Here is a 26078-nt window from a genome sequence, read left to right on the forward strand (position 1 = left end):
TCAGTCCTCACCTGCCTGGTTACGTTGGGTGGCTATTCTCTGAGAGGAGCGTGGTCCCCTCTCTGTTGGCCTGTGATCTGGGTCTCCGTCCGTATCTTCAGGGGCAGTTCCACCTCCATTCTTGTGGGGGACACCGAGCCCCTTTAGGAATCTTGGTATCTCTTCTGGGTAGGAAAGGGTGTGGAATTTGCCTCCAGCCTGGGCCACAATTTTAAAAGGGAATCCCCAGCGATATTTAATCTTGTTGTCCCTTAATTTTAGTGTGAGGGGTCTGAGCTCTCTCCTGCGGTCTACTGTACGTTTTGAGAGATCACTGTATATCTCAATATGTACATTCCGGAACTGGATGTGTCCTTTCTCCCTGCTCGCCGTCAGTATTTTCTCCTTTGTGGAGTAATAATGGAACCTGACCAGTATATCTCTGGTCCTCTTGGGGTCCGTGGACCTAGGTCCGAGGGCCCTATGGGCTCTGTCCATCTCTAGCTTTTAAGGAGTTAGGTCAGGTACCAGATGAATAAAGAGGTCTGATAGGTATGTGTGCAGCTGTTCAGTCTCCACTGTTTCTGGGACATACCTCAGTCTCAAGTTCTGCCGCCGATCGCGGTTTTCCTGGTCCTCGGCACTTTCCTTGAGCCCTCTGATCTCCCAGTGCAGGCGGTTGATCTCGTCCTCCGCGGAGGACTGAGCCTGCTCCAGTGTTTCCACTGTGTTTGCCAGCCCATCTGTTTTGGCCGTTAGGAGATTCAAGTCCGCCCTTAGGGTGTTAATGGCTTTACCCAAATCATCCCGAAACTCCTTCCTCATTCTGGTGAAGAGGTTTTCTAAATATGTTTTGTTCACATCTATGTTTTCAATTTCCTGCTCGTGCGCCCCGCTCGGTCCCTCCCGCGTGTCGGCTGAGCCGCCATCTTGGGAGGTCTCGCAACTCCCCGCGGTCCGCTGGCTTTGTGGGAAGTAGCTCGTCACTGACTGCTGAGCTGCCTTCTTATTTTTGCCGCTCATGCTGGCTACCTTCCCCTCCGCTTGTATGTATTTATTGGGGGGGTTTAGATGTAGAGATGCCGCAGGAACTGTGGGGTCTTTTTAGTGCAGTAGGATAGGATTGTTTGTTTAGTCTAGTACAGCTTGTCTGGGTAGATATGGGGTTATTGGACCCAGGGGTTCTGGCCTTAGGGCTGTGTTTCTGACCTGCAGGTCGTTCTCTCTGAGGCACCTTTGTGTGGTGGTGGTGCTTCCACGTGGTGGTGCTCCCCCAAGATGGCCGCCTCCTCCCTCACCATGCTACTGAGGCCTATGGCTCCCTTCACTAGTGGGTCCCCTCCCGGTGTTCTTCACTCCCAGCAGGGCCCTAGGTCAGGTTTGTACCTTTTATTTACGTGTGCCGTCCTGGGGGGGGGGAGCTGGACCCGTAACGGGGGGTCTCCGCTCGCGCCTTTCCTCACGGCCTCAGGCGGCCACAGCGGGCGCTTCTCTTACCCCACAGGGGGTCGGGGGTTCCGTCCCCGATCACCGCTGATTCCCCTCTATTCTTGGCTCCTCCGGGCGCGCGGAGTCCCGTCGCCTCTCGCCTCCGGAGTCTCTCCGTCAGATTTGAATTTTGCGGGCTGCAGAGGGGAAAGTCCCGCACCGGGGGCAGGAGGTCTCCGACACAGCTCTCCGGGACGCCGGAGCCAGCCACTTCGGAGCCCAGCTAGTCACCGGAGCTAAGTCTTTGGGGGTTCATTTAGGGATTCCTCCGCTTCTCCTGATTATTTTATTATTTAATATGCTTCGTTCGTGCTATTCATTCAGAGGGGGTCGGGAGCGTCTCTTTGAAGCTGCCATTCCCCTTGACGTCACCGGAAGTCTCCGGCTTTTGAGATTTTTAATGTTTTTATTGCGTCCGCCAGCTATTTTTGGGTAATTTTTGCGTTAAGCATTTGATTCTCCTCTGTCAGTGTTGGTAGGAGGCAATCGGACAGGTAATTACTAATAGGTTCAGTGGCTGGTGTCCCCGTGTTCCCACCCTGAGCCTTTAGGTTATAAAGTTTAATATAAAATGCGGTAAGTTCCTCCGCTATTTTCTGTTCGTTATAGATTATTTCTCACGATTAATTTTTTATCGCTGTGATCTGGGAACGCTTCTGTATACCTCTTAGTTTGCTCGCCAAAAGTCTGTCAGCCTTATTGCCCTTGTCATAGTATTTCTGACTAGTCCATGTAAGAGCTTTTTCTACTTCTTCAATTTGGGCTTGTTTTAGCTCATTCCTGGATGCGGTCAAGGTTTTATAAATCTTTTTCGATGGGTTGGGTTTATGCTGTTGTTCCAGCTTAATTATTTTAGTTGTAACAACTAGTGACATACCGCTCACCTCAATATTGAATACCAACTCTATGATATCAGCTGGTGCAAAGGGGATAGGGATGACAGACATACATATATAAGGAGACAAAAGATGCTCCTAAAAAGATCCCACTTTAATGCACAGCAAAGCCGAAAATAGTCCACAGGTATAGTAACCCACTAGAGTAATGGTAAGGCTATAAGGGTACAATTAAGTAACCGCTCCCAACACTGTGGGAGGACAATTACCACTAAAATGCCCTAGGGCAAAAATAATAAATGATTTATTGATATTCAGAAGTCGACGCAGTAACACACACTCAAAATAACCATAAAAACAATTAAAACATAAATCACGGGTGAGGCAGGGTAAGGGGATATTATTATAAGATGAATTCCCAAATATTAGTGTATGTCCCCTTACCAGTACCAGGTGGTAGTGTGAGACACAATGGTAAATACAAATGATAGGCAATAGAGAATGCTAGAGCCTCTGGTCTCAGGGTATGGTGGAGGTTGCACTAATCATTGCATGCTGTGATTGATCTGCTCAGTATCAATAGTTGGATATCACACTGACAGTAGGTAGTGATGCATGCAGAGTAGTGAATGCAAATAAATGTGCCACTGTCATATATCACAAAACCTATATAGGTACTAGGTCACATGATCAATGATTCAGTAAATCATTAGTGCACATTATACCACATTATATAAATGAACCGCGGCATGTGCATCAAAAACCGGACCTGATATATGCATAAACTACCTCTGCTAGGCAGTTAACAACTCGAACAACCCCACACAAACTACCAGGAACAGTCTCACCCGTGACTCCTCCTACACGACGTCAACGTGGTGACGTCATGCCGACGATCGTTTCGCGCATAAGGGGCTGGCGCTTTCTCAAGGTTCAGTGGGTTACTACTCAGTAGTGGGTTTCTCAGTGGGTTACTACTGTATACCTGTGGACTATTTTCGGCTTTGCTGTGCATTAAAGTGGGATCTTTTTAGGAGCATCCTTTGTCTCCTTATATATGTATAATTATTTTAGTTGTCAGATCTGTTATTAATTTCACCTTGGCCTTTCTGTGGGATGCAATTGAAATAAAAGTTCCCCTAATTGCTGCCCTATGGGCTTCCCACAGAACCGCCGGAGAGTCTACTATGCCCCAGTTGAGAGCGAAGTACTCCCTAAGAGCCTTTTTAATTTCTTTTTCTACCTCCGGGTGGTTCAGTAGGGAGTCGTTCAGCTTCCAAGTGTAGGCGTTTAATTTATGAAATGGGGTGGATAGGGTTAATGTGATGGGGGCGTGATCTGACCATGTAATGGGGCCTAAGTCCGAATTTGTGCAGGCTTCCAGGATATATTTGGTAGCAAAAAAATAGTCTATACGAGAGTATGACTGGTGGGGTGCGGAATAGGATGTGTAATCTTTTTGGCCCTAGTGTTGGATTCTCCAGATGTCCATTAAGGAATATTCCTTGGTGATCGTTTTAAATTGTTTCTCCATCCTCTGAGGTGGAGCTCTGTGTTGGCCTTGTTGGCCTGAGGTTCTGTCCTCCGCAGAGTTTATGGCCATATTAAAGTCTCCGCCCACAATCAACGAAAATAGGTAGGTAGGGTCAACCTTTTCTAACACTGCTTTCAGGAATTCCGTTTGATTATCATTTGGCGCGTAGATGTTGATCAGAGCGACCGGCGAGCCAGCCAGTGAGCCATATACCATTAGAAATCTACCCTCTGGGTCTGAAGTGGTTTTGGTGATATTGAATGGGGTTCCTTGTCGGAGCAAGATCGCTACTCCCCGCTTTTTACTGTTAAATGACGAGAAGAAACCCGTAGGGAATACATTGCTAATCAATTTGGGCAGCTCTTGGGATGTAAAGTGTGTCTCTTGGAGGAAGATGATATCTCCCTTGGACTTTTTCAGCTCTTGGAGCGCCAGTCGTCTTTTTCTATTATTATTCAGGCCCTTTACGTTTAGTGATACAAGTTTAATTGCGGACTGACTAGCCATTTGGGCGAGAGAGTTTAGTGTCCATCGGGGTCTCGCCCTTCCCACCGGGGAGATCCTGGTTCGTTGGTTCAGAGAACCTTTTTAACGCTTCTTGATGGTGCTGTTTGAGTATGGGTGTCAGGCCCGCCCGACGAGGGGTTGGGTGGGAGGAGGGCAGGGAAGGTCGAGAGGGGGGGGGGGGGGAATTAGCTGCTGGGACAGGGTCAGCAGCAAGAGGCAAAGTGGGACGAGGTCAGCTAAGGACCTCCAATAAGTACGGCCGGGATTGGCTACCGGCATTTGGGCTTAAGGCCCAATGGGGGGGGAATCCGATGGTTCAGGCATGGGCGTGCAGGGAAGGTACGGACCTTTGTACTTGCTTAGTGTAAGCTCTACCTTAGTTTAAGAGGGGGGGAGGGGGGGAAATGGGAGGGGGGGAAAGGGGTCAAAGGGACGCAGGTCCCGAAACGCGTCAGAGTTACTATGTACTCCTTTTGACCACTTAATATTGGAGCGTGAGGGGGGGAGGGGGAAGGGGGGAGAGAAAAGGGAGTACATTATATTATAACACATACAACTTTTCTCAACTTCAACATTCATCAACTGAGGAACAGGTTTTTTTTTTTTTACATAACTCAACTGTGGCATAGGGACGGCATAGCACTAGATCCATGTGGCCAGCTAATCTAGACTGCCAGTTACTGTAATAGTGTCACTGCCGCTGCTTTCATTATCGAAGTCATTTGGGCTTCCTGTCTTGTGCAGGGCTCATTAGGCAGCTTCCCAGTTAACTAGTATTTCCTAGTCCGGGGGGGGTGGGGAGGGTAGCAACAGTCGTGCGAACCGAGCCTGGGGTCCATAGTCCTGTACCCGGGCCTTAGACAGATTAAATTTTGCTACTTACAGTTAGTTAAGCGCAGTGCTGTTGTCGGAGCATCGCGCTCCCCTCCTATCCCACCCACAAATCCCCCCGCCAACCCCTAAAGCCCAGCCGGACCTCAGCACTCTTCAACTGCCATCCGGTCAGCGGCAAAAGTTATAGTAGCTTCAGCTGGGGGCTGCCTCCGATCGTCAGGGGTCGGATTCTGAAGCTATGCGTCTGGGTGGGTCTGGTGTGGTTCTTGAGCCGTCATGTGCTCCCGTCTTCGCTGTGGACTACGGTGCTTCTCATCTGTTCTTAGACTGCCTTGGCGCCGCCGTTCTCCTCGCGGGACGGGTGCTGCGTGGTTCCGCGTCCTCCCGGTGCGGTGGGTCTTGTAGTTGCTCCGTTGTCCAGGAAAGCGGCGGGGGCAGACCCAGGGCTTTAACGAATGGGGCCATGTCCTCAGGGCGGCGGATGGTTAGGAATTTGTCGTCATAGCTTACCGTAAGCTTGAACGGAAAGCCCCAGCGGTACTTCACCTCCTCCCGGAGGAATGAGGTCAAGGGCTTCATTTCTCTCCTTCGGTCGACTGTTATCCGTGACAGGTCGTTGAAAATTTGGAGAGTTTCATTTTGGAAAGGTAGTGACTCTTTCCCTCTGCAGGCGGTGATGATCTTCTCCTTTACTGTATAGCTGTGTAATCTTATGATTACATCGCGTCGCCGGTTGGGATCTTCTGATCTGGGAGCTACCGCCCGGTGGGCCCTATCCATCTCTAGGTCCATGTCCTCTAGCGGGCCGCAGAGCGATGTGAACAGATCCGCAAGATAGGGACGAAGCTGGCCAGGTAAGACCGTCTCTGGTACATTTCTTATGGGCAGATTCTGGCGCCTGTCCCTATTTTCTTGGTCTTCCTGCCCGTCTTTGAGACGGGAGATCTCCTCTCCTAGCCGGATGATTTCTTCCTCGGCTGCTGTTTGTCTTGCCAGGGACTCCTCCAGTCCACCTTCCAGAGTCGTTGTCCTCTCTGTTAGGCCAGACATCTCCTGTTTAATCTCCGCTACTGCTGCTTTGATTTCTGCCTGCAGGGATGTTTGGAGCTTGACATGCATGGTGGAGAATAGGCTCTCCAGGTAGGATCAGGTGATCGGTTCCTCTATCTCCATTTCAAGAGTTGCATGGGCTTTCGTACCCATATTTAGAGCTGCTTGCGGCTCTTGTGAGCCTCGTGGTCCGCCACCCTCTTGGTTTGCTGGACTCTTCTGTGTCGGGGAGAAGAACCGTGACACCGCCGGTGCTGCGGGCTTCTTTGTATGTTTGGACATGCTCCGATCTCTCCAAGTAATGGGGGTATGTTTTTGAGCCGTGAATTTCTGGTTTGGGAGCGTTATTTATTAAGTTTTAGCCGGTGGGTCTGCGGAGCTCCCCTCCTACACCCCCACTCCTGATGACATCATCGGAAACCCATCCCTTTAGCACATTTTTAATGGATGATCAATATTCAGTATTGTCATAAACAACTTAGGATCTGGCTGTGGTTTTTTTTTTTTAGGGAAGCTGTGTCTTTAACTGAAACGGGAGGTGCCATCTTGGATCCAGATGGAACGCAGGCTGAAACACATGAAGATAGCTCCTACTCAGAAATCTCTTATTCAGACCACAGCTCTGATCAGACCCTCTCTTCACAGTGGGGGCGCAGGCAGGCTCAGGAGGGATCAGGTAGGGCGCAAGAAGGCGGGCAGCCAATATCTTCAACTGGTTTAGTCAACAAAATAGTCAGTGGGTCCAAAGAAATGGACACATCCGTTATTTCTTTTTTTAATAGATTGGATAACGATCCAATATTTCTATTGCCGGACACGTCCACCAAATGTGGACCATATCGCTTCTCTGCCCACAACCCCTCCAGCACAGATCAGACACCACAGGGTAGATTTGCTTCAGCGGCCATGGCGTGAGGTACCAATGAATACAATTTTATATATATTTTCTTTAGTTGCTGTGCATATGGAAGTTTTTGCAGCAAATTCCCATATATCCTCCCAATCATCCCTGTCAATTTCTATTTTCAAATCCGCTGCCCATTTGAGCATGCAGTCATGATCATGTGAATTGACCAAGGCCTCCAAACTGGCTTTTATTCTAGTTATCAAACCTTTTTGATGACTACCTCTCCTACATAGTGCTTCAAAACTTGTGAAGGGAGTAAATTCTAATTTTGGGGACATTTTTGGAAAAAAATTCTGATCTGTAGATATTTAAACATACTAAGGTCTGGTGCCTCATACCTAGTTAGGAACTCTTGGAAACTAGAAAGTTTTCCTTTATGCACTAGGTCGGCAACTACTCTAATATGTTTAGCTTTAATTTGGTCGTATTGTTTATAATCACAGCCTGGGGGGAAATTGGGATTATTAAAAAGCGGAGTGAGTTGCGAAACGGGAGACACAAGATTAAATTTGCCCTTAGATGGAGACCCCGCCCCCAGAGTGAGACGGATGGCAGCTTAAGCCTTGAGCTCCATCCCTCATCCCCGACAATACACTCATAAAGCAAGCAAAACGAACCTTTATCACCCCTAACTACTTTCACAATACCATTAAAACATTAGAGATGGCACCGATGCAGGCAAAAAAGAAGGAGACCTCTGCAAATATCTGGGCCGATCGAGCGTGGCAGCAACAATGGCGCCGGATTCAAATGCAGGATCAGAGTCAGAACGCGATGTAGACACAGCGGAGGGACCGGAGCAATTACCTGTCCGCCGCTGTGATTTTGAGAGGTTGTATAGAGACATGAAAGCCCTTATACACCTGGAAATGCAGGACTTAAAAAAGGAGGTGCAGGGGCTCGTGAGTGCACCGGAGCCCTGGAAGAGAAAGTCAGCACCAATACAAAACTGATTAAAAAAGCTGACAAACGATCCACATACTTACAAGTACAACTTTCGGAATTGGCTGACAGACAGGAAGATGCGGAGAACAGGGACCGCAGGAATAACATTAGGGTACGGGGGATCCCTGAAACCGTCACCAATGTGGAGGATTTCATCTCAAGATGGATGGCGGAGTTACTCCCTGACTGCCCACCCAATGAAAGAATAATGGATCGCTGCCATCGTGCCCTAAGAAGCAAACCAGCAGCAACAGAGCAGCCGAGAGATGTAATAGCCCGGCTGCACCATTATCGCACCAGAGATGCTATCCTACAGAAGGCCAGAGTGGCAGAAGCCTGCAGATTCGAGGAGATCACGATGCAACTCTTCCAAGATCTCTCACCACTTACCCTGGCCAGGAGAAGGAAACTCCAGCCCATCACCCGCACACTGTGGGACAGAGCCATCAGATATAGGTGGACTTTTCCGTTTGGCCTGCTGGTCATCCGCAACGGAAGGGCCATCTCCATGAAGGAGATAGAAGAGGGAGCTGAGTTCCTACAAAAACTAGGGATCAAGGAGAACTCACCCACGAGCCCTAGAGGAGAAAAGCCCAAAGAAACGGATTGGCAAGTGGTGGGGGCTGTGGGCGAAAGCCGGGAAGCTCTCACATGAGCTCGCTTAAAGTCTCGTATCTTGAAGTTACCTCATGGTTAGAGGCTAGTTAGTAAAGTTATATGTTGCTCCTGAACTGTCTCCCCCCTTGATTAACCCCGAGTGTGACGAACAAGGAGCTGGCTGCTTACGTGGCTATAGCCGGACTCAACACTGCACGTTATGGGACCCTGCAACCCTCCAAGGCATTCCTGCAAGAAACACCAACTAAAAAGTGGAAAATCGTACCTGCATACATCATGGCGGCGGGCAGTGGAACACAAGCTGCCCATCATGGCGGAAGAGCTCGATGGAGTCCACGAGGCGGCTTTACGGAAGTGCTGCAAGTTTCGGCGGGAGAGCTAGGGGAGTGGCGACCTTCCTCGCGGGCTTCAGGTGAGAAAATGGCGTTCCCCGGAACAGCGTCACCGGAAGTGTGCTGGGTGCCATCTTGTAGGAGGCTAAAGAGAGATTACCGCTGACGTCATCTCGGAGCGCCGAACACCATCTAGTCTCGCGAGAAGAGACTCTGACTCATAAACCGGGTAAGGAAGAGGATAAAGTACCAGGAATGCAGCAGAGTGACAACTCTCTACCTGATGGCGGAGGAAGAAGAGAAGGCGTGGACAACATCCTACAGCGATCCGGAAGGAGGGCCCACGAACCACCACACCACCACGTTGCAAGCAAGCAAGGCCCATCATGCAAGCAGCGGAGTAGCGGAGATAATAAACACTGTCCCCAGGCAAATGTAGCTGTGTGCCCATTCATTCCCCTAGGGGCTAATCCCCCCACCCAAAGACACGATACCAAATTGGGGGTGTTGGGAGGGTCATAAAGCCACACTAGCTTATTAAAGTGGCAGTCACCCTAGAAAAAAAAAGGGGGGGGAGATAAAAAAAATAATAAAAAAAAAAATAATAAAAAAAAAAGGGGGAATAAAAACAAATATATAAAGAAAAGACTCGGGACCGAGAAGGGGGGGGGGGAGAAAAAGTTGCAGTATCTCAGTTAAACTGCCAAAAGAAGGGTTCTGTTTCTCTGTTTGTTCATTTATCTATATTATCTATAATGAAGATGAATCACCTAATGTTGTCGGGGGGAGGGTGGAGTGCCCTCCAGTCTCAACGAGGGCATGAGCCTCCACATGGGCGCGGGGGGTAACTCCGTCCGGCGGCCCATGAAAGTCCTCACTGAACCAGCAACGAGGAGCGGTAGAGGGGGATGGAGGTCCATCCCGGACTACGCTCGTGCTGTACGTTTAGGAGAGGCAGAGAAGGCACTTGGGGAGGACTGGTCTCGCCCTATTGCCGGATGTGCTAATTTTGTGTTTTTATGTTTCGTTACATGTGTTTATCTGTTCCCCCAGTGTACTTTCCCTTGTTCTTCCCGGCTGCAGTCAGAATCCTCGGAAAGAAATAGAAGATTCTCGACGCTGACACCATGGGCTCGGACGGTTGATTACAAACGAGTAAAGGTTTGGAAATACACTCATGAGTAAAGAGATCACTATTATTTCACACAATGTGAAAGGCTTTAACAGTCCAGGGAAGCGTAGGCTAGCTATGGCGGACTATAAGAAAACAGACCCTGACATAATTCTATTACAAGAAACACACTTTTCAAAATCCAGTTCCCAGAAATATATTGACTATAGGTTTAGGAATTGGTTCTCAGCTTCATCCAACAAAAAAAAAAGAGGAGTAGCCATTCTACTACATAACCGTTTGCCCTTTGCGATTAAGACCATTAAAAAAGACAACAACGGCCGATTTCTGATTATAAGCGGCGAAATAAGAGGTCAGCCGATCACATTGGCAAACGTTTATGCTCCAAGTGAAGGCACAGAGGCTTTCCTGGAAAGGTTCTTCTCCATCCCCCAGAGGATGGCACAGGGATGCGTAATACTAGGGGGCGACTTTAATCAGACACTAGATCCAGTAATGGATAGATGCACCCCGAGTGGTAAAGCTAACTCAAAGGTTAGACAAACCTGGAATAGAGGGCTGAGAACTAATAATCTTTTAGATATATGGCGGGAACAGCACCGCCAGGACAAAGGATTTACATTTTACTCCCACCCGCAAGACAGATACAGTAGGATAGACTACCTCTTTGTATCCAGTAGAATGGTTTCACAGATCTCCCACTCGGGCATCCACGATATTTCGTGGTCAGATCATGCGCCGATAGAGCTGTGGTGCTCCGATTTTATTCTGGACAGACCAGGAGCGAACTGGAAACTTAACGAAGTTTTACTAAAAATCCCCGAAATTGCACAAAATGTGGGGGATAGAATCAGGGAATATTTTCAGGAGAATATGGGAAGTGTGACTTTGCAGGCTACCCTATGGGAAGCCCATAAGGCGACTCTGAGAGGAGAGCTCATAAGGATTGCAAGCAGGCGAAAGAGGGAGAAGGACAAAAAATCAATCTAGTTACAGAAGGAATTGGCAGTCCTCTCAGCTCGACATAAAAATAACAAAGATGGAATGACCCTTAAGGAGTTGCTAGACACCAAAACCAAACTTAATATCTTGCTGACCTCCCGTGCTGAAAATGAGCTGACATGGTCTAAGCGGAAATTTTTTGAGAAAGCAAACAGGCCAGATACCCTACTTGCCAACAAATTATGAGACAAAAACCACGTCTCCCAAATTCAGATAATTCGAACAGAACAGGGGGATCTGACCTCTGACCCCAAAAAAATAGTTTATGAATTTAAAACATATTATGAAACCCTATATGATGGGGCGAAGGTGGCACACACGCCAACCACAAAAGCACGACTAAAGACGTTCTTAACAGAGGCTCAATTGCCTAAAGTGACCAGAGAGGAGAGGGCAGACTTTACTATCGAGGAACTCCTAGAGGTAATGAAGTCATTAAAAGCAGCCAAGGCCCCAGGATCCAGGCCCAGATGGGTTTTCCAATCTCTATTATAAGAAATTTCGCAAAATATTAGCTCCTCATCTACTAAAACTGTGTAATTCTTTCCTGGATGGTGCCCCCATCCCGAGCTCGATGCTCCAGGCGTCTATCTCAGTAATCCACAAACAAGGAAAAGACCCAGCGGACTGTAAAAGCTATAGGCCCATCTCTTTAATAAACTCTGATACAAAAATCTTTTCCAAACTTTTAGCTAACCGCCTTAACCAGGTGTTGTCCAAGTTGGTCCATCCTGATCAAGTGGGGTTCATATGTGGTCGACAAGCAGCTGATAACACCAGCCGGATTATAGATTTGATTGATCTGGCGCAAAAAAAACATATCCCGTCTATGGTGCTTAGTTTAGATGCAGAAAAAGCGTTCGACAGAATTGATTGGCCCTACTTGAGGGAGACGCTGGGAGCGTTCGGCTTGGGTGGGAGAATGATAGAGGCAATTCTCGCTCTGTATCGGGGACCGACGGTGATGGTCAGGCACCAGGGCTTCCCCTCGGATGAATTCCTGATTAAGAGCAGCACCAGGCAAGGCTGTCCTCTGTCACCCCTTCTCTTTGCGCTATGCATCGAACCCCTAGCGGCGCACATCCGCCTCAGCCCGAATATAGCAGGAATCCAAATTAGTGACCAGCCACATAAGGTGGCCCTGTACGCTGATGACGTGATACTCACGTTATCACAGCCCCTCACTTCTCTGCCGAACGTCTTTCAATTGCTAGGGGAATTTAATGCGATATCTGGGTTCAAAATTAACCAGGCAAAATCAGAAGCCCTAAATATCAACTTACCTAAGGCCACCGAGAAACTGATCACGGTGAACTTTGAATTCAAATGGCAAACCTCCTCCATAAAATATTTAGGGATAAATATCACGAAGCAATCAGGCACCCTTTATAAGGCGAATTACCCCAGACTAATACGGACACTGAAGGAAGATCTACGGAAATGGGCAGGGTACAACATATCCTGGATTGGCAGGATTCAGTCTCTAAAAATGAATCTCCTTCCCAGAATTCTGTACCTATTTCAGACTCTTCCGGTCCCTATAATCAGGGAAGAGATCCTTCGGTTACAGTCCGCAATGGTGAAGTTTGTCTGGGGTAATAAAACCCCCCGCATCAAAACTAGCACACTAATTCGGCCCACAACAAGAGGAGGATTAGCGGTACCTTACATGTTATCATACTTCAGAACGGCCCAATTGACCCAAATTATCCAGTGGCACACCCACCCTAGTCGGAGGCGATGGGTGGAACTGGAGGAGGCCTGCTGTGCCCCGGTGGCATTGCAGGACCTGATCTGGCTCCCAAATAAGGTTCGCAAGGACTTCAAACTCCCGCTCTCCGCGATTGCCAGCTCTTTGGCAGTATGGGACAAAAGCAAATATAAGCACGTATTAATGAGACAACACTCCTTGATGACCCCAATTTTGGGAAACCCTGATTTCGCTCCGGGCCTGCAGAAGAAAGATTTCACTATATGGACACAGAAGGGCTACACTCGCCTTTTACACCTGGAGGGTAGAATATCTATCAAACCGTTTGAGCAAATTAAGTCTGAAAAATCAGTTCCAAATTCAGAATTTTTTAGATACCTCCAGCTAAGAGCTTTCTATGATAAATTTCCCATTCGAGCTCAACGCACTAATTTTGAACAGCTCTGTTCTACTGGAACAGGAACCAAGGGACTTATCTCTACGATGTGCAAAGCGGTAGTCTGTCCGACTCCTGACGCCGACGTGACACTAAAATATAAGAATAGATGGGAAAGAGATCTGGGGGACACACTAGAGGACGAGGACTGGGACTATATTGTCTTGGCGGCAGCTAAGAGCTCAATCTGCACGACATTGAAGGAGAACGCGTATAAGGTCCTGATGAGGTGGTATTTGACCCCATTACGATTATCAAAGTTTGTCAGGGGCTACCCTCCATTGTGCCCTAAACAATGTGGGGAGCAGGCAGACTTGCTGCACATGCTGTGGGGTTGCACCAAGATACTCCCAATCTGGGAAGATATCAGAAATTGGCTCCAGAGAATTCTCGATTGCGCGATCCCTTTGGACCGACCCCTGGTTGTTTCTGCTGGCCAGACGCACCCTGGGGTTAAACAGGTCGGAGCACAAATTAATTGCACATTTTGCAACTGCCCTGAGGTGCAAAATAGCATCATTGTGGAAGCAGCCCGAATTACCAAATATCCCAAAAATCAGAAATAGAATTTGGCATGTTTGCCGGATGGAACAGTTAACGAGTCTGGTTAATGACACCGGCACAAACTTTCTAAAAGTCTGGGCTCCATGGTTTGCCCTGAACGATATCCCAGGGGTCAATGCCTCCAATATACTGCTTTAATAGCTCTAGACGCGTTCTCCTGGATGAGTGTGGCTGACGGGGAGACATAGAATACAGACAGCGGAGAGGGACAACTAAATTCGGTAGTAGAGTGAGTGAGCAGGTTTAAGTGTACACATCCGCGGACGTACGCAAACATTAAGATAGAAGCTACCCCGAGATCTGACGGACCTGAAGTCTCCAAAAAGAGCCCAGATGATTCGGAGCCTTTCTGTGGCAGCAATCTCCAAAATGAGCCTAGATGATTCGGAGCCTTTCTGTGGCAGCCTCACCCCTCCCCCCCCCACTCCTCCCCCCTCCCTACTTCTTCCCTGGTGTATTCTGGTTGTAAGTCTGGTCGGTCTGTGCGTATCCCCGGTATGTCTTTTGTGAGTCCAAATACAAAATGAGTTGACATGTGTACTGTTATATACGACAATGGGTTGGTAGATTATGTGATGATTGTACCATAAACTCAATAAAAACTTTTTTGGTTGAAAAAATTTGCCCTTAGACTTGCTCCAAATCTCACAGGTAAATCTCGTCGGATCTAGCTCAAACATTTTGGCGTACACCTCCTTATCCAGTGCCCATAGGGACACTGGCAGAGAAGACGTTCTAGCATATTGGGATTCTATGGCTAACCAAAAATATTGTGTTGGATCAGCGTGCCACATAACCACCTGCCTTAGTTGGGCAGCTTGGTAGTATTTCGAGATATCTGGGACACCCAAACCTCCTCTTGTCTTTAAAGCCATCATCACAGATCTAGCTGTTCTAGGCCTTTTACCTTGCCAAATAAAATTAAATATTCTATTTGGGAAATTTTTCAGTTCGGATCCCGGTATCCGGACTGGGAGAGTCTGGAAATTATATAATAACCTAGGGAGTATATTCATCTTGACTGATACTATTCTCCCAATCCATGACACCTGATATCCTTCCCACTTTGCCAGATCCCTTTTAATCTTATCAAACAATGGTGGATAGTTGCCTTGATATAGGGAGTGGTAGTTCCTAGACACATTTACTCCCAGATATTTAATATGTGAGGAACTCCATCTGTAGCTGAAATTCAGTTTTGGTAATTTTATCTCTGGATCTGAAAGATTCAGATTAAAAGACTGTGACTTGTCGCTGTTCATTTTATATCCAGAGATTTTTCCAAAGTCTGATAGCGCCTTTTGGAGGTTGGGTAAAGAAGTCTGAGGGCTTGCTAAAGTCAGAATAATATCGTCTGCGAATAATGAAATTTTATCATTTGTTTTCCCAATCACTATATACCATGTATATCACTATTTGCTCTTATTTTAGCAGCCAATGGCTCAATCGTTAGAGCGAAGAGAGGAGGAGATAATGGGTACCCTTGTCTCATACCATTTAAAAAAAAAAATTTTTCCCCAAACATTTTTATTAGGCATAATCATCTTTACAGACATTGATTTTACATTATCAGTGTTGGCCTAATACAGTTGTATTTTCCTTGTTCATGTGGGGGGAGAGAGAAAGAAAGGAAAGATCCCCTAAGGCCACGTCATGGTCTCTGGGGTGTGGAAAAAGAAAGAGAGGAGGGGGGAGGGGAGAGAGGGAGTCATTCCACCCTCGTCCGGCCGGGTCCCGGCATCCATCCTTCACGGCTCTACTGTGGTTCAGATCCGTCTGGGGTTGTATCCTGATTTGGTTCGGATTAATGGGTTAACCAGCGTTCCCAGATTTTATAGAAACCTTCAGTTGAGCAGTTCAAGAAGGCCGTGAGTTTTTCCAAACTCATAACATCGTTAACTCTTTTTTTCACTAGCTGTTTGGTGGGGGGCGCTATCTTCTTCCAAGAGTATGCGACTGAACACCTTGCTGCTGTTAGAATAAAGGAGATTAATTTCCATACTGGGCGATCGATGTCCTCTATCGGCCTGCCCAGTAGGAAGGTCAGTGGATCTATAGGAATTGTGAGGCCTGTGACCTCTTTTATCAAATCTTGTACCGTAAGCCAGTATTTCTGAATTTCTTGACATGACTACCAGATATGGGCCATGTCCCCTCTATGTCCACAGCCTCTCCAGCATAGATCTGAGGCCAGAGGGTAGATTTGTTTTAACCTCACTGGGGTAAGATACCAATGATACATTATTTTATAGATGTTTTCCTTCACCGTGGTACAGATGGAAGTTCCTGAGGCCGCGTCTCATATTTCCTCCCAGTCCTCTCTGTCAATAACTATGTCCAATTCCGCTTCCCATTTAAGCATATAGTCGTGAGCGGTAGAGTTATCCGGATTCTCCATGCCGGCATATATTTGTGTTATTAGACCTTTTTGATGTACTCCTTCGCGACAGAGTTTCTCAAATTTTGTGAGAGGGGGGAATTTCAATGATGGGGACATTTTTTGTAGAAAGTGTCGAATTTGGAGAAACTTAAATGTATCCAGGTGGGGTAATTTTAATTTGGTTCGCAATTCTTGGAGACTCAGGAACTGTCCATCGCTCAGCAGGTCCGCGATCGCTCTGATCCCCATTGTTTTAAATAGGTCGAATTGTCGGGTTTCACACCCTGGTGGGAATTTAGGGTTGTCAAATATTGGAATGAGCTGAGAGCAAGGGGACGAGAGTAAGAATTTAGTTTTAGTTTTTGCCCATATGTCCCAAGTATGTTTCATTGCCCCCAGCCCGAATTTGGGCGCCATGTCATTTCCCCTGTCACCGCTCCAGAGAAAAGCTGGTAGAGAAGGCGTTCTGGAGTAATGAGATTCAATTGCTAGCCAACATAGCTTGTCTGGGTCCGAGTTCCACATTACCGCCTGTTTTAATTGGGCAGCTTGGTAATATCTATTAATGTATGGGACCCCCAGTCCTCCTTTTGTCCTAGACGCCATAAGAACCGACCTAGCTACCCGGGGTCTCCTTCCGTTCCAAATAAATTGGAGGATTTTATTTTAGATAGTTTTTAATTCAGAACCAGGGACATGGATCGGGAGCGCCTGGAAATAATATAATAATCGGGGGAGTATATTCATTTTAACTGAGATCATTCTCCCGATCCATGAGATCTGGTATTTTTCCCATTTATCCAGATCTTTTTTAATTTTCCTAAATAGGTTGGGATAATTATTTTGGTATAGGGAGCAATAGTGCCTCGATACATGTACTCCCAGGTATTTGATGTATATAGGGCTCCACTTATAATTAAAGTTTGATTTCAATGTCCGCATCTCTGGTTCTGATAGATTTAAGTTGAGGGCTTCTGACTTATCACTGTTAATTTTGTATCCTGATATTTTGCCAAATTCCTTTAATTCTTTGTGTAAGTTGGGAAGGGAGATCTGGGGCTGCGTTAATGTTAATATGATATCGTCTGCGAACAATGAGACTTTATAGTTTATTCCGCCAATTGGTACCCCTTGTATATTTATATTTTCTCGTATTTTAGACGCTAGTGGTTCGATTGTTAGGGCGAAGAGGAGAGGGGACAAAAGGCATCCCTGTCTCGTTCCATTTTTCATTTCAAATTTTTTTGCTGTACCCCCCGGGAGTTTCACCACTGCAGACGGGCAGCAGTACAGCGCTTGGACTCCCGCTAGATACGCATCTTTTAAGCCGAATTTCTGCATTGTTTTGTCAAGAAATAGCCAACCAATTCTATCGAACGTCTTCTCTGCGTCCAGGCTTAACAGAACCGCTTTGGTAGCTGTGAGGTGGGCATGATAAACTATATTTATAATTTTGCGGGTGTTGTCTGAGGCTTGTCTGCCAGATACAAACCCCACCTGGTCGTTGTGAATTAATCTCGGTAGGATGGGATTCAGTCTATTTGCCAGGATTTTGCTGTATAGCTTAAGATCGTTATTTAGTAGGGAGATTAGTCGGTAGCTCCCACATAGCAGTGGGTCCCTACCCTCTTTGTGGATGATGGCGAGATTGGCCTGGGTCATTGATGGGGGGATTGGGCTGCCCTCCATGAATGAATTGAATAAGCTGAGTACACTGGCGACACACATTATTCGAGCTCGGCTAGTCCCACGAATTCGGGTATACCCGGGTGTATTGAGGTTTGTGACTGTTTTCTGCCCGAGTGCATTGAGGTATTTTCCAGGCAGGGATTGAAGCATTTTATTCCCGCTGGCTGCAATACTGCACAGTATATATATATATATATACTGCATTACAATTCATGAATTTATGCCATCTGGTAGACACGCGAAGCATTGCAGCCTATTAAATCCTAATCATTATCATTTAACAGATCAGCCGCCCGTCAGCCAGGCATGAACCCAGGCTGGGAAAGCAAACGCAACGGGGCTTGTCAGAGGTGAGGAGCGGCGCATTCCAGGTATCTGCCAGGTACATACTGGGTATTTGCTCGAATAAAGTGTGTCGAAGCAGTAAGTGTTTAGTTAGGATCGGGGAGAATCTTTTGTAATAAACATTGGAGAAGCCGTCGGGGCCAGGGGCTTTTGAGATATTTTTTTTTGTTTCAATTTTTTTATTGTTTTATCAGGGTACACAACAGATAGTAAACTTTGTTGTACATAGATTGGATAAACATTGATATTTGCATATATTAATAAAAACATCCGTATTCCGTTTTCTTTATTCAGATAGGTGTTTATCTAAATGTTTGTATGTCTGAATGCTCGTACGTTTCTGCTGTTATGGTTCTAACTAGGAAGCTGCCGCTTCCGTGTGTCCTGTTTTTAGTAGTATAGTAGAGAAAAGAAAAGGTGGAGAGCAGAGAAAGAGAGAGGAGAGAAAAAAGAAGGGAGATAAGGGGGGGGGGGGAGGTGCTGCGGGATGGCGTCCAGTTTTGTATATATCCTGCCTTTTCCTTTAGGAATTTATTATGTACCTGACCAAATTTCCCATGTCTTATGGAACTTATCCATCTTTTGGGTCAGTTTTGCCGTAAGAAGTTCCATTGTCTTTATTTCTCGCATTCTGCGGAGTACGGTCGGTTTAGCAGGGGCATTCACCTTCTTCCACGCTGCAGCAACGGAACAACGTGCCGCCGTGAGCACATGGCTCACCATCTTACTCTCTGCTGTGTCTAATTCGTCAATTGGCTTGGCCAGCACCATGGTCAGCGGGTCCACCTCAATCTCTACCCCCAGGTACTCTCGGATTAGTGTTTGAATCATGACCCAGAACACCTGAGTCTTGGGGCAGTTCCACCAGATATGAGCCATGTCTCCTCTTTGCCCGCAACCCCTCCAACACAAATCTGGGGTCCCGGGGAAGATCTGGCTCAACCTATTCGGGGTTAGGTACCAGTAAAATATAATTTTATAGATGTTCTCTTTAATGGTAGTACAAATCGATGTTTTGGATGCTGCCTCCCAGATATCCTCCCAGTCTTCTCTATCAATCTCTATATTTAAATCCTCCGCCCATTTGGACATATACCTGTGTTGGGAACAGCCTGTTGATCGCGCCAGGCCCAGATATATTTCCCAGACCAATCCTTTAGCATAGTACCCTTTCCTGCACAGTCGTTCAAAATTTGTTAGCTGCTGGAAAGCCTTATCTTTGGATACTGTTTGCAGGTAGTGCCTGATTTGTAAAAAGCCAAATATTGGGAGGTTTGTCGTTTGATATTTTTTTTCCAGTTCTTGGGTCAGCAAGAGCCTACCTTGCCCAGAGAAATCCTCTGCTATCATCATCTTCAGCTGTTTAAATTTACTGAGTCTCTGTGGGAACCCGCCGGGGGGAAATTCTGGGTTATCGAATATGGGTGTTAATAGGGAGGGGTGAGCCGTCAAGCCATATTTGTCTTTATTTTTGGTCCATACTCTCCATGTACATTTCATTGATCCCAGTTTTAATGTTTCCGAGAGGATCTCTCTACCCCGCACAGTCCACAGGGTGGCCGGGAGTGAGAGGGGTCTCGCGTAGGAAAACTCTATCCCTGTCCAACAGCTTGTAGTTGGGTCATTGTTCCACATTATCACTTGTTTCAGTTGGGCCGCCAAATAATATTTAATGATATCTGGGACTGCCAAGCCTCCACATTCTTTTGGTGCTAACATTATGGTTCTAGCTACTCTTGGTCTTTTGTTTTGCCAAATGAATTGAAAAATTCTGTTTTGTATATTCTTTAATTCCGACATTGGGATATCAATTGGGAGAGTCTGGAAGTAATACAGAAGTCTTGGCAGGATATTCATTTTGACCGTAGCTATTCTGCCTAACCAAGATATCTGGTATTCATTCCAGCTCTGTAAGTCTTTTTTTAGCCTCTCAAATAGGGGCGGATAGTTATATTGATATAGTGATTTGTACTCCCGTGTTATTTGGATTCCCAAGTATTTGATTTTCGTGGAACTCCACTTATAATTAAAATTTAATTGTAGCAGTTTGGCCTCGGGATTAGGTAGAGATACATTTAATGCTTCCGACTTATCCATATTGATTTTATACCCCGAGATTTTGCTAAATGTATCTAATTGTGAATGTAAATTCGGGAGTGAAGTCAAGGGGTTGGCTAGAGTTAGGATAATGTCGTCAGCAAAAAGGGATATCTTGTAATCCGTATCTCCAATTGTAATGCCACTTATATTGTTGTCCTCTCTGATTGTTGTTGCCAAGGGTTCTATAGAGAGGGCAAACAGAAGTGGAGACAAGGGACATCCCTGTCTAGTACCATTCCTAATGTTTATAGGGTTCGAGTTTCCTCCTGGGAGTTTCACTACAGCCGTGGGAGTTTTATAGAGGGCTCTAACCCCCTCAAGATATGGGCCCTTAAATCCAAATTTAATTAATGTTTGGTCTAAAAATTCCCATCTGATCCTGTCAAACGCCTTTTCCGCGTCTAAACGTAACAGGATGGCTTTCGTGGATGAGAGATGTACATGGTCGATTATGTTTATAATTTTTCTCGTAGTATCTGAGGCTTGTCTGCCTGAAATAAATACGACTTGGTCCTTGTGGATCAGGCCTGGGAGAATGGGAGTTAGTCTGTTAGCTAGGATTTTGCTATAAAGTTTTAGGTCCGAATTAAGGAGGGCTATGGGGCGATAATTACCACACTGTAGTGGGTCTCTCCCTTCCTTTGGTATGAGTGCAAAATTCGCTCTAGACATAGAAGCGGGGATAGCCGTTCCCTCCAGAAACTCATTAAACATATCCAGGAGATGTGGTGCCAAGATCAATTTAAATTTTTTATAGTATTGATTGGAAAACCCATCCGGGCCTGGCGTTTTACTAGGTTTTGGTTGTGAGATGGCTTCTAGTAAATCATCCTGCGCGATTTCTTTATTTAGCTCTAGTAAGTCAGCTTCTGAAAGGCTTGGAAGGTTACATGACGCTAGGTACTTAGTAATAGCTTCTGCATTTGAGGAGCTGTTTTGGGGGAAGTTCAAATTATATAGTTTGGAGTAGAAGTCTGAGAATGTGGCCGCTATCTGTTTTTCGCAATATGTTTTGATGCCCGTCTTTGTTTGTATGACGGATATTTGGGATTTGGTTCTCAGACCTCTTAATTTAGATGCTAATAACCGGTCGGCCTTATTTCCTTTGTCATAATATTTCTGCTTCGTCCACCTCAGCGCCCTCTCCACTTCATCTATTTGTATCTGCCTGAAATCAGATCTAGCCTTGTCCAGTACTTTGCGTAGTTGTTTTGAGGGATTAGCTTTATGTTTATGTTCTAGGAGTTTAACTTTCTCCGCTAATTCGTCGTACAATTTCTGTTTTTGCTTTTTCTTATATGATGCTATGGAAATTATATTCCCTCGAATCGTGGCCGTATGGGCCTCCCATAGCATCGCTGATGACTTTACAGAGCCCTTGTTCAGCGCAAAATATTCTCTGAGCTTTTGCTTAATCTCTATCTCTACATCTATTTGGTTTAACAGAATCGTTTAGTTTCCAATTATATTGATTATATTTATAGAAGGGGAGGGAGAGCGTCAGCGAGATCGGAGCGTGGTCCGACCATGTTATAGAACCTATGTCCGACTGGGAGGTTGCCTGAAAGATATCTTTAGTACCCAGAAAATAATCAATCCTTGAATAGGTCTGGTGCGGGGGAGAAAAATACGAATAGTCCCTCTGGCCCTGATGCTGCGCCCGCCAAATATCTATCAGCGAAAACTCTTTCAGTATGTTCTGAAACCTTTTGGCATTTGTGGTCGTAATGCGTGGGTGGGGAGTACCCAGTGGGCTTGTCCTATCTTGATCAGGTGCTACAACCATATTAAAATCTCCTGCTATCAATAGCGTAGTTCTAGGTTGGGGGGCTAGCTTGTCACATAGATCTCTCAAAAAGTCAGCTTGACCCTCATTTGGGGCGTATATATTAACAAGGGTAATCTCCACATCTGATAGTGTGCCTTGCAGAATGAGGAATCTACCTTCTGGGTCTACGGTCTGTTTTTGAAGTGTGAATTTGACATTTTGTCTAAATAAGATGGCTACCCCTTTTTTTTTAGTGGAGCAGGATGCATAATATGCCTGGGGGTAGTATCTCTGAAAGGTGTTAGGGGGCGATATCGTATTAATGTGCGTTTCTTGTAAGAATAGCACATCTCCTTTTGTTTATTTAATTCTTGTAAGGCAAGCTTTCTTTTGATTGCTGAGTTAAGTCCCCTAACATTTAGGGATACTAGTTTAAGTGTTGTATTTGGAGCCATTAAGTGTTGTATTTGGAGCCATTTTCGGAGCCATCCAGCAAACAGCTCCAGGACTTTCCGGATACAGTCGGGTCCCCTCTTTCCCATAAGCTTTAGGCTCTGCGTTCAAATCCTTTCACCAGGTCAAAGGGGTCTCCACTTCTTTGCTGCGCTGGGATGTGTAGATCCTTGTAGCTCCAGGGGCATGCGCCCTCTTTGTGGACAGGTAGGTATGTGTTCCCCGCCGGGGGCAGACCAGCGTTCCTCATCTCGTATGTGTCTCAGAAGCTCGTAAGGGGGGGGGGGGGGGGGCAATAGGTCGTCCAAACATATAAATTTTGCCGGGAGTAGTCTTTTCCTCTCCAGGTGACATTTCTCAGTCCTCACCTGCCTGGTTACGTTGGGTGGCTATTCTCTGAGAGGAGCGTGGTCCCCTCTCTGTTGGCCTGTGATCTGGGTCTCCGTCCGTATCTTCAGGGGCAATTCCACCTCCATTCTTGTGGAGGACACCGAGCCCCTTTAGGAATCTTGGTATCTCTTCCGGGTAGGGAAGGGTGTGGAATTTGCCTCCAGCCTGGGCCACAATTTTAAAAGGGAATCCCCAGCGATATTTAATCTTGTTGCCCTTAATTTTAGTGTGAGGGGTCTGAGCTCTCTCCTGCGGTCTACTGTACGTTTTGAGAGATCACTGTATATCTCAATATGTACATTCCGGAACTGGATGTGTCCTTTCTCCCTGCTCGCCGTCAGTATTTTCTCCTTTGTGGAGTAATAATGGAACCTGACCAGTATATCTCTGGTCCTCTTGGGGTCCGTGGACCTAGGTCCGAGGGCCCTATGGGCTCTGTCCATCTCTAGCTTTTAAGGAGTTAGGTCAGTTACCAGATGAATAAAGAGGTCTGATAGGTATGTGTGCAGCTGTTCAGTCTCCACTGTTTCTGGGACATACCTCAGTCTCAAGTTCTGCCGCCGATCGCGGTTTTCCTGGTCCTCGGCACTTTCCTTGAGCCCTCTGATCTCCCAGTGCAGGCGGTTGATCTCGTCCTCCGCGGAGGACTGAGCCTGCTCCAGTGTTTCCACTGTGTTTGCCAGCCCATCTGTTTTGGCCGTTAGGAGATTCAAGTCCGCCCTTAGGGTGTTAATGGCTTTACCCAAATCATCCCGAAACTCCTTCCTCATTCTGGTGAAGAGGTTTTCTAAATATGTTTTGTTCACATCTATGTTTTCAATTTCCTGCTCGTGCGCCCCGCTCGGGCCCACCCGCGTGTCGGCTAAGCCGCCATTTTGGGAGGTCTCGCAACTCCCCGCGGTCCGCTGGCTTTGTGGGAAGTAGCTCGTCACTGACTGCTGAGCTGCCTTCTTATTTTTGCCGCTCATGCTGGCTACCTTCCCCTCCGCTTGTATGTATTTATTGGGGGGGTTTAGATGTAGAGATGCCGCAGGAACTGTGGGGTCTTTTTAGTGCAGTAGGATAGGATTGTTTGTTTAGTCTAGTACAGCTTGTCTGGGTAGATATGGGGTTATTGGACCCAGGGGTTCTGGCCTTAGGGCTGTGTTTCTGACCTGCAGGTCGTTCTCTCTGAGGCACCTTTGTGTGGTGGTGGTGCTTCCACGTGGTGGTGCTCCCCCAAGATGGCCGCCTCCTCCCTCACCACGCTACTGAGGCCTATGGCTCCCTTCACTAGTGGGTCCCCTCCCGGTGTTCTTCACTCCCAGCAGGGCTCTAGGTCAGGTTTGTACCTTTTATTTACGTGTGCCGTCCTGGGAGGGGGAGCTGGACCCGTAACGGGGGTCTCCGCTCGCGCCTTTCCTCACGGCCTCAGGCGGCCACAGCGGGCGCTTCTCTTACCCCACACGGGGTCGGGGGTTCCGTCCCCGATCACCGCTGATTCCCCTCTATTCTTGGCTCCTCGGGTCGCGCGGAGTCCCGTCGCCTCTCGTCTCCGGAGTCTCTCCGTCAGATTTGAATTTTGCGGGCTGCAGAGGGGAAAGTCCCGCACCGGGGGCAGGGGGTCTCCGACACAGCTCTCCGGGATGCCGGAGCCAGCCACTTCGGAGCCCAGCTAGTCACCGGAGCAAAGTCTTTGGGGGTTCACTTAGGGATTCCTCCGCTTCTCCTGATTATTTTATTATTTAATATGCTTCGTTAGTGCTATTCATTCAGAGGGGGTCAGGAGCGTCTCTTTCAAGCTGCCATTCCCCTTGACGTCACGGGAAGTCTCCGGCTTTTGAGATTTTTAATGTTTTTATTGCGTCCGCCAGCTCTTTTTGGGTAATTTTTGCGTTAAGCATTTGATTCTCCTCCTCTGTCAGTGTTGGTAGGAGGCAATCGGACAGGTAATTACTAATAGGTTCAGTGGCTGGTGTCCCCGTGTTCCCACCCTGAGCCTTGAGGTTATAAAGTTTAATATAAAATGCGGTAAATTCCTCCGCTATTTTCTGTTCGTTATAGATTATTTCTCACGATTAATTTTTTATCGCTGTGATCTGGGAACGCTTCTGTATACCTCTTAGTTTGCTCGCCAAAAGTCTGTCAGCCTTATTGCCCTTGTCATAGTATTTCTGACAAGTCCATGTAAGAGCTTTTTCTACTTCTTCCATTTGGGCTTGTTTTAGCTCATTCCTGGCTGCGGTCAAGGTTTTATAAATCTTTTTCGAGGGGTTGGGTTTGTGCTGTTGTTCCAGCTTAATTATTTTAGTTGTAACAACTAGTGACATACCGCTCACCTCAATATTGAATACCAACTCTATGATAGGGATGACAGACATACATATATAAGGAGACAAAGGATGCTCCTAAAAAGATCCCACTTTAATGCACAGCAAAGCCGAAAATAGTCCACAGGTATAGTAACCCACTAGAGTAATGGTAAGGCTATAAGGGTACAATTAAGTAACCGCTCCCAACACTGTGGGAGGACAATTACCACTAAAATGCCCTAGGGCAAAAATAATAAATGATTTATTGATATTCAGAAGTCGACGCAGTAACACACACTCAAAATAACCATAAAAACAATTAAAACATAAATCACGGGTGAGGCAGGGTAAGGGGATATTATTATAAGATGAATTCCCAAATATTAGTGTATGTCCCCTTACCAGTACCAGGTGGTAATGTGAGACACAATGGTAAATACAAATGATAGGCAATAGAGAATGCTAGAGCCTCTGGTCTCAGGGTATGGTGGAGGTTGCACTAATCATTGCATGCTGTGATTGATCTGCTCAGTATCAATAGTTGGATATCACACTGACAGTAGGTAGTGATGCATGCAGAGTAGTGAATGCAAATAAATGTGCCACTGTCATATATCACAAAACCTATATAGGTACTAGGTCACATGATCAATGATTCAGTAAATCATTAGTGCACATTATACCACATTATATAAATGAACCGCGGCATGTGCATCAAAAACCGGACCTGATATATGCATAAACTACCTCTGCTAGGCAGTTAACAACTCGAACAACCCCACACAAA

The sequence above is a fragment of the Ascaphus truei genome, chromosome 4 (assembly GCF_040206685.1).
Source record: "Ascaphus truei isolate aAscTru1 chromosome 4, aAscTru1.hap1, whole genome shotgun sequence".
NCBI lineage: Eukaryota > Metazoa > Chordata > Amphibia > Anura > Ascaphidae > Ascaphus > Ascaphus truei.